At 46.4% G+C, this 16,578-nt stretch overlaps 1 protein-coding gene across 1 annotated transcript in view; it reads left to right on the forward strand.

Moving 5' to 3' along the window:
• The window catches only part of OXTR (oxytocin receptor), a 191,924-nt gene that overhangs the window by 13,223 nt on the left and 162,123 nt on the right, over positions 1–16,578 (forward strand). The gene's annotated exons all lie outside the window — the stretch shown is intronic.

Raw genomic sequence — 16,578 nt, forward strand, 5'->3', positions numbered from 1 at the left:
TATGTGGTCACATAGCCAGTGGAGTTTACTGAGTGTGCACATATGTGGTCGTATAGCTAGTGAAGGTTAATCAGTGTGGGCATATGTGGCCTTGTAGTCAGTGAAGGTTAATGAGTGTGGGCATATGTGGTAATATAGCTAGTGAAGGTTGATGAGTGTGGGCATATGTGGTTGCATAGCCAGTGGAGTTTACTGAGTGTCCACATATGTGGTCGTATAGCCAGTGAAGGTTAATGAGTGTGGGCATGTGTGGTCATATAGCTTATGAAGGTTAATGAGTGTGGGCACATGTGGTCATATAGCTAGTGAAGGTTAATGAGCGTGGGCATATGTGGTCGCCTAGCCAGTGGAGTTTACTGAGTGTGGGCATATGTGGTCGTATAGCCAGTGAAGGTTAATGAGTGTGGGCATATGTGGTCGTATAGACAGTGAAGATTAATGAGTGTGCTCATATGTGGTCGTATAGCCAGTGACATTTAATGAGTGTGTGCATATGTGGTTGTGTAGCTAGTGAAGGTTAATGAGTTTGGGCATATGTGGCCATATAGCTAATGAATGCTAATGAGTGTGGGCATATGTGGTTGTATAACCAGTGAAGTTTAATGAGTGTGGGCATTTGTGGTCGTATAGCCAGTGAAGATTAGTACGTGTGGGCATATGTGGTCATATAGCTAGTGAAGGGTAATGAGTGTGGGCATATGTGGTAATATAGCTAGTGAAGGTTAATGAGTGTGGACATATGTGGTCACATAGCCAGTGGAGTTTACTGAGTGTGCACATATGTGGTCGTATAGCTAGTGAAGGTTAATCAGTGTGGGCATATGTGGCCTTATAGTCAGTGAAGGTTAATGAGTGTGGGCATATGTGGTAATATAGCTAGTGAAGGTTGATGAGTGTGGGCATATGTGGTTGCATAGCCAGTGGAGTTTACTGAGTGTCCACATATGTGGTCGTATAGCCAGTGAAGGTTAATGAGTGTGGGCATGTGTGGTCATATAGCTAGTGAAGGTTAATGAGTGTGGGCATATGCGGTCATATAGCTAGTGAAAGTTAATGAGCGTGGGCATATGTGGTCGCATAGCCAGTGGAGTTTACTGAGTGTGGGCATATGTGGTTGTATAGCCAGTGAAGGTTAATGAGTGTGGGCATATGTAGTCGTATAGCCAGTGAAGATTAATGAGTGTGCTCATATGTGGTCGTATAGCCAGTGAAGGTTAATGAGTGTGCACATACGTGGTTGTAAAGCCAGTGAAACTATGAGTGTGGGCATATGTGGTAGTATAGCCAGTGAAGTGTAATGAGTGTGCGCATATGTGGTTGTATACCCAATGAGGTTTAATGAGTGTGGGCATATGTGGTCGTATAGCCAGTGACGTTTAATGAGTGTGCACATATGTGGTTGTGTAGCCAGTGAGGTTTAATGAGTGTGGGCATATGTGGTCGTATAGCCAGTGAAGGTTAGTGAGTGTGGGCACACGTGATCGTATAGCCAGTGAAGTTTAATGAGTGTGCGCATATGTGGTCGTATAGCCAGTGACATTTAATGAGTGTGTGCATATGTGGTTGTGTAGCTAGTGAAGGTTAATGAGTTTGGGCATATGTGGCCATGTAGCTAATGAATGCTAATGAGTGTGGGCATAGTGGTTGTATAGCCAGTGAAGTTTAATGAGTGTGGGCATTTGTGGTCGTATAGCCAGTGAAGATTAGTACTTGTGGGCATATGTGGTCGTATAGACAGTGAAGTTTAATGAGTGTGGGTATGTGTGGTCATATAGCTAGTGAAGGTTAATGAGTGTGTGCATATGTGGTCACATAGCCAGTGAAGGTTAATGAGTGTGGGCATGTGTGGTCATATAGTCAGAATGTGGGCATATATTGCCGTATAGCAAGTGAAGGTTAATTACTGTGGGCATATGTGTTAGGGAGAATTCTCTGTTTAGGCTGAATTTCCTAACCTAGTGAGTCCCCCAGCAGCTTTGCTGGATTTCTGGAGTTTGTTGTTTTCATCCTGCCAAGAGTGAGACTCTTTTCTCCCAATCTTGGACATGATTTGTGGTAGATTTCTTTGAATGTCAATGAGTTTGATGGGCTATGGGTCTTTTACTCCATAGGGCCTCATGTGTTTTGCTATGTGTGTTACACAGCACCCTCCGTGCTGTAACACTGGGGTGTCCTAGTTGACCCCCACCATAGACTCCATACCCTGGGACTAACTACTGTCTCACAGGGCATGTAAAGTCACCATTGTCTTTACTAGACCTACATTTACAAACAGAACTAGTACAAACCATCCTATTGTGGACGTACTGGTAGGGGTAATTCAACTACCCCTGGGTCTATTGTTCGAGGGGGCACTGTACCGTGACCCCTCGTCGAGTTTTGGCTGGTGGCAGTGGAAAGTACTTTTTATATTCGACCCCAAATATATTCCTATGGGATTCTTCCCATTGTTGGAGGCTAATACTTTTTCACGTTAGTCTCTAATATACAGCCGCTTTATTTATCTTAAATGAATCTACCGGTTGGTATTTTCTGCCAGAACTCGGTTTTTAAAATGGCGTATGTGTTTGCCTCTGTAACTCCGAACCAAAAATTGAGCCCTTTGTTCCACTTTTGGCGGGCTTCTGCACAGAAGCCCTCCAAAGTGGTGCCATTCTGTCTGGGTACCACAGAGGGTGTGGGAGGGGGTTTAGGCACCCAGGACTGAGTTGCCTTGCCAACTCAAGTCGCACTCTAGTGTGATTGGCCCAAGTGGTGAGCCACCCCGCTCACCACTTAGCGTGTTTGATCGACAGCTAGGCTGGATGAATGGGGGTTTTCTGCATAAAAGCAGGGCTTTTCGGACTGGATCTTCAGACGTCGCCACAGGACCTAAGAATCAGAGGAGAGTAAAGCTGAGCCGACCTGCAACGATGACACCTCCGGTGGAGCCCTGCTGAACCGACTCACCACTTCCCAACGACAGAGGAGATCTCCCTGCTGGAGAGTCTTCTCCCCTTGACTGGTGGGAACAATCAGTCCCTTTGCTTTTTCTTTGCTTCCAAGGCGTAGTGGTCGAATTGCCCGTGCTGAGCCACTAGCCCGTACCGCGACTAAAAGGTGGTGCCTTGTGACGGAGCACTCTTCCCTGGTCTCTTCCCTGGTGGTGCAACGATCTTCAACTTTCCTTCGACGACGAGACCATCTCATCTCTTGGCAAAGCCCCGACTTGCATCCACCACCAGGAACAACTGACCCCGCCAGAGCTGTCTCTTCACTTTCAAGGTACCGTGTCCGCCTGGCTTCCCTTGTGACGGTTAGCGTGAGGTGACTTAAATCCTTACCATTCCACTGGGTCGCCTCCAGACCTTCTTAACTTTTGTTCTAAACTGGTCCAACCTTTCTGTGACAATTTGCTACAAAGACCCGAAGTGCATTTCCACTGTGATACTTTTTGGGACATATTGCCTTGCCTCTCTCCGAGTGGGCCTGGCCACTGAACTTTGTGATCTTCAGTAGACCCTGCCTTACTTGCCTTGCATTTGCTTCGTAAAAGTGTTGGTACTGAGTTGGTTTCATACCCTGCTTTTTCTCTCCCATTCTAACGAATATTAGAGTGCCATCTAGGTTAAAGCATTCACCTCTGTCCGCAAATAAGTGGTGCCGTTGAAGCTAGACTTGTCGAAATATTGTTAGGGAATTGATATACTTATAGTAATTGTAATTGAAGTTTTTTGCCGTATTAGTGCCAGTGTGTTTTTCATAGATGTGTTTTTATAAATTAATAATTATATATCTTTACACCCAAGCTCTGTTCCGTGTCTGCTTGTCCTACTGTGTAAATTGCCCTATCTTGTAAACTCCACATACTGCCTAACTCTTCTTGAGGGAAATCTGACTGCTCAGCCATAGCTACCAAGTGAATCTGTGTGGTACAGACGGCTACCAAGTGGGTTTACTGCCAAACACCTGTAGGCCTAAATCTTTTGCAGTGGTCCCAGAGGGAACTGCACAGGTTTCTGCTTAACACTGGTGTACAGCGGTGGGATTTGTATCGAGTATACAGTTTAGAGTGCTTTTCAACACTTTAGGATAACTAACCACAAAGCTTAGCACTAAAAAGCAAATTTCAAAAACGTGTCTACTATGGAAGTTTACAGCCAAGAGTCCTTGTCAGGCGAAAATACTGAGAGTTTGAGAGCTCTCTGTAGACAAAAGGATCTTTCTGTAAGAGGCAAGAAAGTAGAACTGATAGCGAGATTGCTGGAAAACCAAAGTCTGGGTACCGGTTCAGAGGAACCAACTTCGCCAGCAAATGTAGAAAACAGTGATGGTATTGATCTGAATCAAAGTCTTGATGATGAGTCAGAAGAGGAAAATGAACCCAATGAAGTTAGCCACTCTGAGCCTCTGTCTGCCTTACCTACTGTTCCTACGGGGCCCATACCAGGTCCCACATGTAACCCTGCCTATTTTGAACTTGAAAAAATGAAGCTCGAATTAGAGTGTTTTTTAGCCCAATCTGAAAGAAACCAAGAGCTAGAGTTCAGACGAATGAATGCCAAAGCTGAGCAGAAGCAAGCTGAGTTAAGACTCAGAGAAATAGAACTTAATCATGAGTTGGAAATGAAAAAGTTGTCTGTGGAAAATGCTTCTCTCTCCTTTGGTTCCTCTAGAAGTTCCAGTCCCAAAAGACCCCGGATGCCTAAGGAATTAGTCGGTATGTATGAACCGAGATTGGATGTGTTGGACTTGTTGAAAATGTTTGAATATAATCATGGGCTCCAGGACATCACAGGGAATGAGTTACTTCCCTGGTTGTTCTCTAGGCTTCCCCCTATTGCGACTGATGTGGTAATGGAGTTGGGGGAGGTGGATAAGAAGGATTACGAAAGTGTGAAACTAGCTTTGATAGCTAGATTCGGGAAGACCCCTTCCCAGTATACTAAGAGGTTTAGAACCCTCAAAAAGCATGATGGTACCCCTTGGGCTACCTGGGTGAGTGAAGGGTTAAAAAACTTAGAGGGATGGATTAAGGGTTACAAGGTGAACACTTATGAGGGTATGAAGAATCTTTTTATGTTGGAGTCAATTTATGATGCCTGTTCTCCTGAGCTCAGATAGCCCTTGGCTGATTCAAAGGAATTAGATTCCAAGAAGCTAGCAAAGGCGGCTGACTTGTGGGTTGCCAACAAGGCTACTCATAAGGATTCTGGGGCAACTCAGAAAAAGGATGAGGGAAAACAGCCTAAAAAAGACTCAAAAGAGAAGAGAATTCTAATAACTCAAATTCCAAAGAGGGCCCAAAACAAAACCATAAGGTTAAGCCACAAGGAAAACCGCAGCAGAATAGTGCACCGTCTGGTGCCAAACCAGAGGGAGGCCAGAACAAGCCACCATTCCAGAAAGCATTCGGTAAATGCTTTGTTTGTGGCTCTACTGACCATGTGAAAGGGCATCCCAGATGCAAGGGGAAACCTTCAGGGGTCCAGCTTGTCTCCTTAGCCTTCGCTCCAGAGGAGGAAGTCCAAATGGCAAGTGGAAACTTTCTACTACTGGCTGATGAACCCACTGGAGTCTCAGCCAGTGTTTCTTTAGTGTCCCTGGGTTTGTGGGAACAACAGAATTTAGATGTCTATAATACTATCCCAGATAATACTAAAGAGTATTATAAGGACAGTGTCCAGGTGAATGGTCAGGAGACTCCTGCCATTACGGACACTGGGGCCAGCATAACTGTGGTGGATAAATCTTTTTTTCAGGCTGAAGATGTTGCTAAGGCACCCAAACGCCTCACCAAGTTAGCTGGAGGGCCTGTGCAGATGCTTCCCCAATTACCAGTTCTCATCCAGTGTAACAACATGACTGTGAAGATACCTGTCAGCATACAGAGTGAGGTATCAGGACACTTTCTGTTGGGTAACGATTTAAAAACTCTCTGAGTTGTCTCTCATACCCCCAGACCTCCTAGTAAACGATTACAGGAGCTAACCAGACCTGCAAGGGAGAGAACCATGAGAGGTACTCCCCAGGAGATGATGAAGAAAGATATCACTCCTGCTCCACTGGAATTGTCAGCTGCTGTCTCAAAGAAATCAGAAGCGAAAAGAAAACCTAAAACTTCTATACCGAAACCAGCAGCCAGCATTTCAGTGCAGCCAACAAGGACTTCCCCTCGGCTGTCCAAAGTTACACCCGTAACTCCCCCTCCAGCTGAGGCTGAGAGGGTGGTACAACCCGGTGTGGTAGAATTAGACTCTGAGGAAGAGCTAATGGAAGGCCAGGTACTCATTGGAGATCTGGATCCTGTTGACCATCCTGAGCTGCAGTCTTTACTGGCAGAAGGTGGACCCAACAGGGCAGACTTCAGTAAGGGACAGAGAGAATGTCCAACTCTGGAAGGTCTTCGCCACCAGGCAAAAGCTCAGGCTGAAGGGCAAGAGCCTGGGAAATACAGGTTGCACTGGGAAGATGGCCTCTTCTACAGTGAACTGACCGAGTCTGCACCTAGAGACTACAAACGACTTGCAGTACCCCAAGAGAACAGACAACAGTTCTTGCAGTTATCCCACGAGATCCCTTTGGCTGGTCACTTGAGTTTCAAGAAGACTAAGGAAAGGCTCTCTCTCTACTTTTATTGGCCGAAGATGGGGGCCGAAGTAGAAAAACACTGCAGGAGCTGCCACACCTGCCAGACCTCTGGTAAGGTTGTCTCCAAGATTGTTGCACCTTTAGTGCCTCTCCCAGTTGTGGGAGTCCCATTTGAGAGAGTAGGGATTGACATTGTTGGTCCCCTTGATCCTCCAACCTCCTCAGGCAATAGGTTTATACTTGTTGTAGTAGACCATGCTACTAGGTATCCTGAGGCAATTCATATAAGGACTGTTACAGCTCCGACTGTGGCTAAGGCCCTCCTTGGTATTTTTACCGGGTCGGGTTTCCGAAGGAAGTAATCTCTGACAGGGGGTCAAACATTATGTCCCACTACATGAAAGCCATGTGGAAAACCTGTAGAGTTACTTACAAGTTCTCAGCAGCCTATCACCCACAAACCAATGGGTTGGTAGAAAGGTTCAACCGAACCATGAAGAGCATGATAGGTGCTTTAGAAGAACCCCTCAAACGAAAGTGGGACCTTCTACTGCCATGCCTTCTCTTTGCTTATAGAGAAGTCCCTCAGGAGGGAGTAGGTTATTCTCCCTTTGAGCTCCTCTATGGTCATCCCGTCAGAGGTCCATTGGCCCTGATTAAGGAGGGGTTGGAGAGTGCTCCTTCCCCCAAGCCAGTCAGAGTGACTGACTACGTGATAGGTCTCAGGAGGAGAATGTCGCACATGATGACGGAAGCAAGTGATAACTTGAAAACTGGACAAGCATTGGTCAAGCACGGCATGATCAAAAGGCTAACATGGTTGAGTTCACTCAAGACCAGCTATTTCTCGTTATGATCCCAACAAGGCAGAGGGCCTTGCAAGACAAATGGATGCGACCCTTCAGAGTTGTGTGTAAACTCAGAGAGGTCAACTATCTGGTGGACTTGGCCAATCCCAAGGAGGCTCCGACAGTCTTCCACACCAACCGACTCAAAGCGTATGTCTCGAGACCTGATGTAGGAGTGTTGCTTCTAGGATCCTCAGAGGAAGAAGAAGAGTGTGAAGCTCTTCCGGATCTCCTCAGAGGCTTACCTTTAGATGAAAAAATTGAAGGAGTAAATCTCTCTTCAAATCTGACACCTGAGCAACAAGAAGAGTGCAAATCTATGTTGAATCAGTTTGCCTCTCTGTTCTCACTTTTACAAGGCTTGACCCCTTGGGGCCAGCATGACATACTCACTGGTGACTGTCTGCCAGTCAAAAGCAGAGGATACAGAATGTCAGAAAATGTACGAACCCACATCAAAGGTGAGGTCAGCAAGATGCTTGATCTCGGGGTAATAGAGCCCTCTATTAGTCCATGGTCTAGCCCAGTTGTGTTAGTACCAAAGGCAGGATCTAAAGAACTTAGATTCTGCGTGAATTATAGAGCTCTTAATGCAGTCACCAAGACTGATGCCCACCCTTTACCAAGAACAGATGAGTTGGTGGATAAACTTGGTTCAGCCAAGTTCCTCAGCACATTTGACTTGACGTCAGGCTATTGGCAAATAGCCCTGACAGACCATGCCAAGGAGAAAACTGCATTTTCTACCCCCGTTGGCTTATACCAGTTTAAGGTAATGCCTTTCGGATTGAAAAATGCACCTGCTACATTTCAACGGATGGTAAACCAGGCTCTTAATGGGATGGAGGACTGCTGCATGGCATACTTGGATGACATAGCAGTGTTCAGCAATTCCTGGGAAGAACATGTAACCCACCTTAGAGATGTTGTGCAGGCTCTTGGACGAGCCAATCTGACCATAAAGGCGAGTAAATGCCAAATTGGACAGAGTAAGGTAGTCTATCTTGGACATGAGGTAGGAGGTGGAGAAATAAGGCCTTTGCTCAGTAAGATTGAAGCTGTGCAAAATTGGACAACACCTACTACTCAGACCCAGTTGAGAGCCTTCTTAGGTCTCACCGGGTCTTACAGGAATTTAATTGAGAACTATGGGACCATAGCTTCTCCTCTGAATGTCATCTCCTCTCCAAAATTCCCTAAAAAGTTTAGATGGAACGAGGAGTGCAATCAGGCTTTTGAAAACCTGAAGAAGGCCCTTTGCCAAGCCCCAGTACTCAGAGCTCCTGATTACCACCAAACTTTCATTGTGCAGACAGATGCTTCAAATGTAGGAATAGGTGCAGTACTCACTCAACTGGATGGGAAAGGTAGGGAGCACCCCGTTTGCTTCATCAGCCGCAAGCTGAAGGATCCTGAAACAAGGTGGGCAACAATCGAAAGAGAGTGCTTTTCTATCGTGTGGGCTCTGAAGAAGTTTAGGCCATACTTGTATGGTTCTACCTTTGTCATTCAGACTGACCACCAACTCTTGAGATGGTTAATGCAAATGAAAGGGGAAAACCCAAAACTACTGAGATGGTCAATCTGCCTGCAAGGGTTTCATTTCACCATTGAGAACAGGTCAGGGTGTCACCACCAAAATGCTGATGGTCTCTCTAGGATGTATGTCATCGACTAGAGGTATGAGATTCATCCAGGAGTGGATTAAATCCTCCTGTACCTTAATCTGGGGGAGGGGGCGAGTGTTAGGGAGAATTCTCTGTTTAGGCTGAATTTCCTAACCTAGTGAGTCCCCCAGCAGCTTTGCTGGATTTCTGGAGTCTGTTTTTTTCATCCTGCCAAGAGTGAGACTCTTTTTCGCCCACTCTTGGACATGATTTGTGGTAGATTTCTTTGAATGTCAATGTGTTCGATGGGCTATGGGGTCTTTTACTCCATAGGGCCTCATGTGTTTTGCTATGTGTGTTACACAGTACCCTTCGTGCTGTAACACTGGGGTGTCCTAGGTGAACCCCACCATAGACTCCATACCCCGGGACTGACTACTGTCTCCCAGGGCATGTAAAGTCACCATTGGCTTTACTAGACCTAAATTTACTAACAGAACTAGTACAAACCATCCTATTGTGGACGTACTGGTAGGGGTAATTCGACTACCCCTGGGTCTGTTGTTCGAGGGGGCACTGTCCCGTCACCCCTCGTCGAGTTTTGGCTGGTGGCAGTGGAAAGTACTTTTTATATTCGACCCCGAATATATTCCTATGGGATTCTTCCCATTGTTGGAGGCTAATACTTTTTCACGTTAGTCTCTAACATACCGCCGCTTTATTTATCTTAAATAAATCTACCGGTTGGTATTTTCTGCCAGAACTCGGTTTTTAAAATGGCTTATGTGTTCGCCTCTGTAACTCCGAACCAAAGGTTTGTAAGAAGATTCAATTCAACACTACAGCTAAGTCAATGCCTAGTCTGGGATACTGAATGGAAACCCTTATTGATATATCTTTATGTCCAGTTCATGAGTTCTGGATGACTACCCCTATATAACACCCCTCTCTTAGAATCCCCCTGACCCCGCTGAGCCAAGAAGTAGTTCTGTTTTGCAAGTTTAAAAGGTTTATTTGAGAAATAAGACAAAATATAGATACCAGATATAATAAATTAATAATCAATATCGCCCTTATAAATATAATGTTAATCAACAATGGGTAATCTGACACTAGCACACTTCTTTATAATCAATGAGGAGTTAGTATAGGATGGATCAAGTGGCAAAATACTTTTATGATTTCAAGGGAAAAGCAATGAGGAATAAAATGCAGTACAGAAATACTTGAGATGATTTTAGCAAAAGATAATATAATCACTTTTTCTCTGGCAATTCGCCCCCCTCCCCTATGCAATGTAAGACATGGAAGTAGATGGAAAGAGGAGCACACAGTTCTCAGGAATGCAATCAAATACAACACGAAATTCAATTCCCCCCAGCAAGCTTAGAGAAAACCGGTATGAGTTTTAAAACACAGGCCCAAGTGCTTTGAATGTGGTGGCAATGAAGTGAGAAATATGCTGAAAATGCTTTTAATTCCCTTTAGGAGGTTTAGGGTGAGTGAGAGGTACTTGGGATGAGTTCAGGCTCACTTTAGCAATGATTCAGAGATGGTGATTAAGAGGCAAACAAATTTTTAGCAAGGAAGAAATGACTGCTGATGGTTACACGTGGCTGGATTTTTAACCAAATCGCAAATCGCGGTAAAATTGCGTGAATCGTGATTACGGCGAAAGTATAAGGAGCAGCAATGAACGATTTTGTAAAGGTCGTTCTTCGGATTTAAAGTAAACTCAAAATGACAGGTGACAGCTTTGCAGCTGCAGAATTGACAAATGACAGTGGTGCAGCTTTACACATGACAGGTGACAGTTAGGAGGCAGTTCTACTTAGGTTAAAATAGTTTGGATTAGATTATTTTAACTAAGAGATTGGTTCTGCACAGTTCTGCTAGGTACTCACAATATAAATTTGAAATAGGCCTCGCCACGGATCTGGTCAGGTTTTGGACTGGACTCCGGTTCTGGTCTCGCCACTTCACAGTGATCTGGGTCAGCTCTCTGGTTCTGCTCGCAGCGGTCTGGGTCACTCTGGATCTCTGGTCTGGTCTGTCCAGATACAGTGGTCTCTGTACGGCTCCTGGATCTCTGCACTGGTCCTGGCAAAAGTTCTTGGCAAGGGATTCAAGCAGCTCACCCAGCTGTGAGTAGCTTGCAATGATTTGAGGCCTGCTGCAGAGAACTCAGCTTGTGGTTTTAGGCCTCTGATTTAGGTTCTAAAGTATAAGTTCTAGGTTCTGGAGTATGTAGCTGGAGTCAGTCTGGAGCTGGTATCTTCTGGATGTTATGTGGTCCGGCAAAACGCTCCGCAGCAACTGCATTTGAATTTCTCTACCTGTCCCAGCAGTCTCTTTTTATGTGTTTTGAAAATGGGTGTGTGCCTGGGCCTAGCTAAGCCTGCCCCTCTCTACTTGTCATTGGCCCAATTCTCCCCTCTCCCATGATTGGGGAAGGAAATGTGAGTCAGTGTGATGCTGTAGGATTTATGAGTCAGAGGATCCTCCCCTTGTCAGTTTCCACACAAATCTATATTTGACCCAAATACATATTGCACAGATATGCAGTTGTTTAAAATTACATGGACCCATCACATATCACATGAGGTATACTCTGTTCAAACTCTGTTTTGCAAAGGTAGCAGGCGCCCCTCTCTCGAAAGAACAGACTTGATAACCTGTTCAGTGGTTATTAACCACTTGAGAGATCGCAGCCACTGCTTTTACTCACTGTGCCTTTCACAGATGGGAAATATCCATTTGCATATCAGTCTTTGTCCTGCCCAGGGGCAGTCCAGCACCGAAATGCAGTGTCAATTCCAACCTGAACGAGAGTACCACCAGCAACCCCATACACGTGTTTCACCCTTGTTGGGGATCATCAGTGAGGTGAAGCTGATGCCTCTCTAAGCACAGTGAGAGGGAGACCACGTCTGGTTGCCCCCAGGAGACCTAGGGTTACCAATCCCAGGTTCCTTGAAAAATAGTTTTGCAAAGGTAGCGGGCGCCCCTCTCTCGAAAGAACAGACTTGATAACCTGTTTAGTGGTTATTAACCACTTGAGAGTTCGCAGCCACTGCTTTTACTCACTGTGCCTTTCACAGATGGGAAATATCCATTTGCATATCAGTCTTTGTCCTGCCCAGGGGCAGTCCAGCACCGAAATGCAATGGCAATTCCAACCTGAACGAGAGTACCACCAGCAACCCCATACACGTGTTTCACCCTTGTTGGGGATCATCAGTGAGGTGAAGCTGATGCCTCTCTAAGCACAGTGAGAGGGAGACCACGTCTGGTTGCCCCCAGGAGACCTAGGGTTACCAATCCCAGGTTCCTTGAAAAATAGTTTTGCAAAGGTAGCGGGCGCCCCTCTCTCGAAAGAACGGACTTGATAACCTGTTCATTGGTTATTAACCACTTGAGAGTTCGCAGCCACTGCTTTTATTCACTGTGCCTTTCACAGATGGGAAATATCCATTTGCATATCAGTCTTTGTCCTGCCCAGGGGCAGTCTAGCACCGAAATGCAATGGCAATTCCAACCTGAACGAGAGTACCACCAGCAACCACATACACGTGTTTCACCCTTGTTGGGGATCATCAGTGAGGTGAAGCTGATGCCTCTCTAAGCACAGTGAGAGGGAGACCATGTCTGGTTGCCCCCAGGAGACCTAGGGTTACCAATCCCAGGTTCCTTGAAAAATAGTTTTGCAAAGGTAGCGGGCGCCCCTCTCTCGAAAGAACAGACTTGATAACCTGTTCATTGGTTATTAACCACTTGAGAGTTCGCAGCCACTGCTTTTACTCACTGTGCCTTTCACAGATGGGAAATATTCATTTGCATATCAGTCTTTGTCCTGCCCAGGGGCAGTCCAGCACCGAAATGCAATGGCAATTCCAACCTGAACGAGAGTACCACCAGCAACCCCATACACGTGTTTCACCCTTGTTGGGGATCATCAGTGAGGTGAAGCTGATGCCTCTCTAAGCACAGTGAGAGGGAGACCACGTCTGGTTGCCCCCAGGAGACCTAGGGTTACCAATCCCAGGTTCCTTGAAAAATAGTTTTGCAAAGGTAGCGGGCGCCCCTCTCTCGAAAGAACAGACTTGATAACCTGTTCATTGGTTATTAACCACTTGAGAGTTCGCAGCCACTGCTTTTACTCACTGTGCCTTTCACAGATGGGAAATATCCATTTGCATATCAGTCTTTGTCCTGCCCAGGGGCAGTCTAGCACCGAAATGCAATGGCAATTCCAACCTGAACGAGAGTACCACCAGCAACCACATACACGTGTTTCACCCTTGTTGGGGATCATCAGTGAGGTGAAGCTGATGCCTCTCTAAGCACAGTGAGATGGAGACCACGTCTGGTTGCCCCCAGGAGACCTAGGGTTACCAATCCCAGGTTCCTTGAAAAATAGTTTTGCAAAGGTAGCGGGCGCCCCTCTCTCGACAGAACAGACTTGATAACCTGTTCATTGGTTATTAACCACTTGAGAGTTCGCAGCCACTGCTTTTACTCACTGTGCCTTTCACAGATGGGAAATATCCATTTGCATATCAGTCTTTGTCCTGCCCAGGGGCAGTCCAGCACCGAAATGCAATGGCAATTCCAACCTGAACGAGAGTACCACCAGCAACCCCATACACGTGTTTCACCCTTGTTGGGGATCATCAGTGAGGTGAAGCTGATGCCTCTCTAAGCACAGTGAGAGGGAGACCACGTTTGGTTGCCCCCAGGATACCTAGGGTTACCAATCCCAGGTTCCTTGAAAAATAGTTTTGCAAAGGTAGCGGGCGCCCCTCTCTCGAAAGAACAGACTTGATAACCTGTTCATTGGTTATTAACCACTTGAGAGTCCGCAGCCACTGCTTTTACTCACTGTGACTTTCACAGATGGGAAATATTCATTTGCATATCAGTCTTTGTCCTGCCCAGGGGCAGTCCAGCACCGAAATGCAATGGCAATTCCAACCTGAACGAGAGTACCACCAGCAAACCCATACACGTGTTTCACCCTTGTTGGGGATCATCAGTGAGGTGAAGCTGATGCCTCTCTAAGCACAGTGAGAGGGAGACCACGTCTGGTTGCCCCCAGGAGACCTAGGGTTACCAATCCCAGGTTCCTTGAAAAATAGTTTTGCAAAGGTAGCGGGCGCCCCTCTCTCGAAAGAACAGACTTGATAACCTGTTCAGTGGTTATTAACCACTTGAGAGTTCGCAGCCACTGCTTTTACTCACTGTGCCTTTCACAGATGGGAAATATCCATTTGCATATCAGTCTTTGTCCTGCCCAGGGGCAGTCCAGCACCGAAATGCAATGGCAATTCCAACCTGAACGAGAGTACCACCAGCAACCCCATACACGTGTTTCACCCTTGTTGGGGATCATCAGTGAGGTGACGCTGATGCCTCTCTAAGCACAGTGAGAGGGAGACCACGTCTGGTTGCCCCCAGGAGACCTAGGGTTACCAATCCCAGGTTCCTTGAAAAATAGTTTTGCAAAGGTAGCGGGCGCCCCTCTCTCGAAAGAACAGACTTCATAACCTGTTCAGTGGTTATTAACCACTTGAGAGTTCGCAGCCACTGCTTTTACTCACTGTGCCTTTCACAGATGGGAAATATCCATTTGCATATCAGTCTTTGTCCTGCCCAGGGGCAGTCCAGCACCGAAATGCAATGTTCAAACTCTGCTCTTCCTGGGGGCTTGCATTCAGAAATGGCAACATTTTGCGCTTTTTAACTGGTTTTGCAATATCAGAAATGTACCCAAATTTACACACATGTGCGCAAGGAGTATGGACATGAATTGATGAAGTGTCAGATTTTTAACATGCAGACATTTGGAGTGAGACCCTATTTTCTGCTAGCAACCCCCCAGAATACACCACAGGGTCCTAACGCATCACAAAATGTTCACAGAAAAATCACAAAAATAATGAAATTACTTATATAATTCTGACAAGTCCGCACTTTGAGTTATCTATCTTTTTAAAATTATGCTCTGGCCCAGATGGGTGTGGTTTAAGTTCCAAAGCACATGGGGGAAGCTTCTGCCTGTCCCCGCCTCCAGCTCGGATGGCTCCCAGAGGCACTTCTCCTCCCACTTCTCCCAAGAGGAAGCCACTTTTACGACGCCCCCAATATAACATTTGCCTGAGTCCAGGACAGGCCTTTGTTCACCTCCCTATAGTCCCCAGCTGCTCCACCCCTAATCTAATCAGGGAGGTGACAACTCCTTTTGGCAAGGGGAAGAGTGGCTGAGCAGGTTTTAACTCCTGTGGGGGTAGATGTCAGGCAGAATTCAGTTTCATTAAGCCAGGTTTCAGCTAAAATGTCACTTTTTGTTCCCCAGTTTAAATCAATACAATTTTTACATATGCAGCTAGAATGCTGATTCTAAGTTCAAAACTATGACATTTTAACAGTTACAAACTATGTGACACTCAACAGTAGGTCATTCAGTTAATTTAAACATTTCGATTTTGGTGATTTTAATCCAGTTTCAGTTAGGCTGCTGACATGCATAGCTCATGAACATTGTTTTGGGCTCTTCATCTTCCCAGATTTTGTATGCACACATACTTCATTCTGCCAGATGTCCGCTGGCGTTCAGTGAGATTTTTGGATGTGTTGCAATGTTTGAAAATAGGCATTTTGAGCTGGCATTCAGAGAAACCAAAGGTAATTTGAAAGCGTTTTTGAGCTAACAGACGCTGCTGTTTTACCTTTGGCACCCATTCCACTCATGGCACCCTGGCCCATCATGCTCGCACTGGTGGGTGGCAAGTTAGGCAGCCATTTTGGTGTACGCGCAAACTGCATGGTTCTCCTGGATTCTGGCGCACATGTGGGCTTTTTGGCCATCTTGGATTTTCTAAGCCCACAGCACCAAATGTTGCCGCATGATAGCTCAAACGTGGGTCAGGACACCCAACAGGTTGAGCCCTTTGTTCCACTTTTGGCGGGCTTCTGCACAGAAGCCCTCCAAAGTGGTGCCATTCTGTCTGGGTACCACAGGGAGTGTGGGAGGGGGTTTAGGCATCCTGGACTGAGTTGCCTTGCCAACTCAAGTCACACTCTAGTGTGATTGGCCAAAGTGGTCAGCCACCCCGCTCACCACTTAGCGTGTTTGATTGACAGCTAGGCTGGATGAATGGGGGTTTTCTGCATAAAAGCAGGGCTTTTGGGACTGGATCTTCAGAAGTCGCCACAGGACCTAAGAATCCAACGAGGGTAAAGCTGAGCCGACCTGCAACGACGACACCTCCGGTGGAGCCCTGCTGAACCGACTCACCACTTCCCAACGACAGAGGAGATCTCCCTGCTGGAGAGTCTTCTCCCCTTGACTGGTGGGAACAACCAGTCCCTTTGCTTGTTCTTCACTTCCAGGGCGTAGTGGTCGAATTGCCCGTGCTGAGCACCCCGGCAACCGGATAGCCACTAGCCCGTATCGCGACCAAAAGGGGGCGCCTTGTGATGGAGCACTGCGCGGTTGGTCTCTTCCCTGGTGGTCCAACGATCTTCAACTTTCCTTCGACGACGAGACCATC

Source organism: Ambystoma mexicanum, chromosome 2p (genome assembly GCF_040938575.1).
Source record: "Ambystoma mexicanum isolate Mex_15411 chromosome 2p, UKY_AmexF1_1, whole genome shotgun sequence".
Classification (NCBI taxonomy): domain Eukaryota; kingdom Metazoa; phylum Chordata; class Amphibia; order Caudata; family Ambystomatidae; genus Ambystoma; species Ambystoma mexicanum.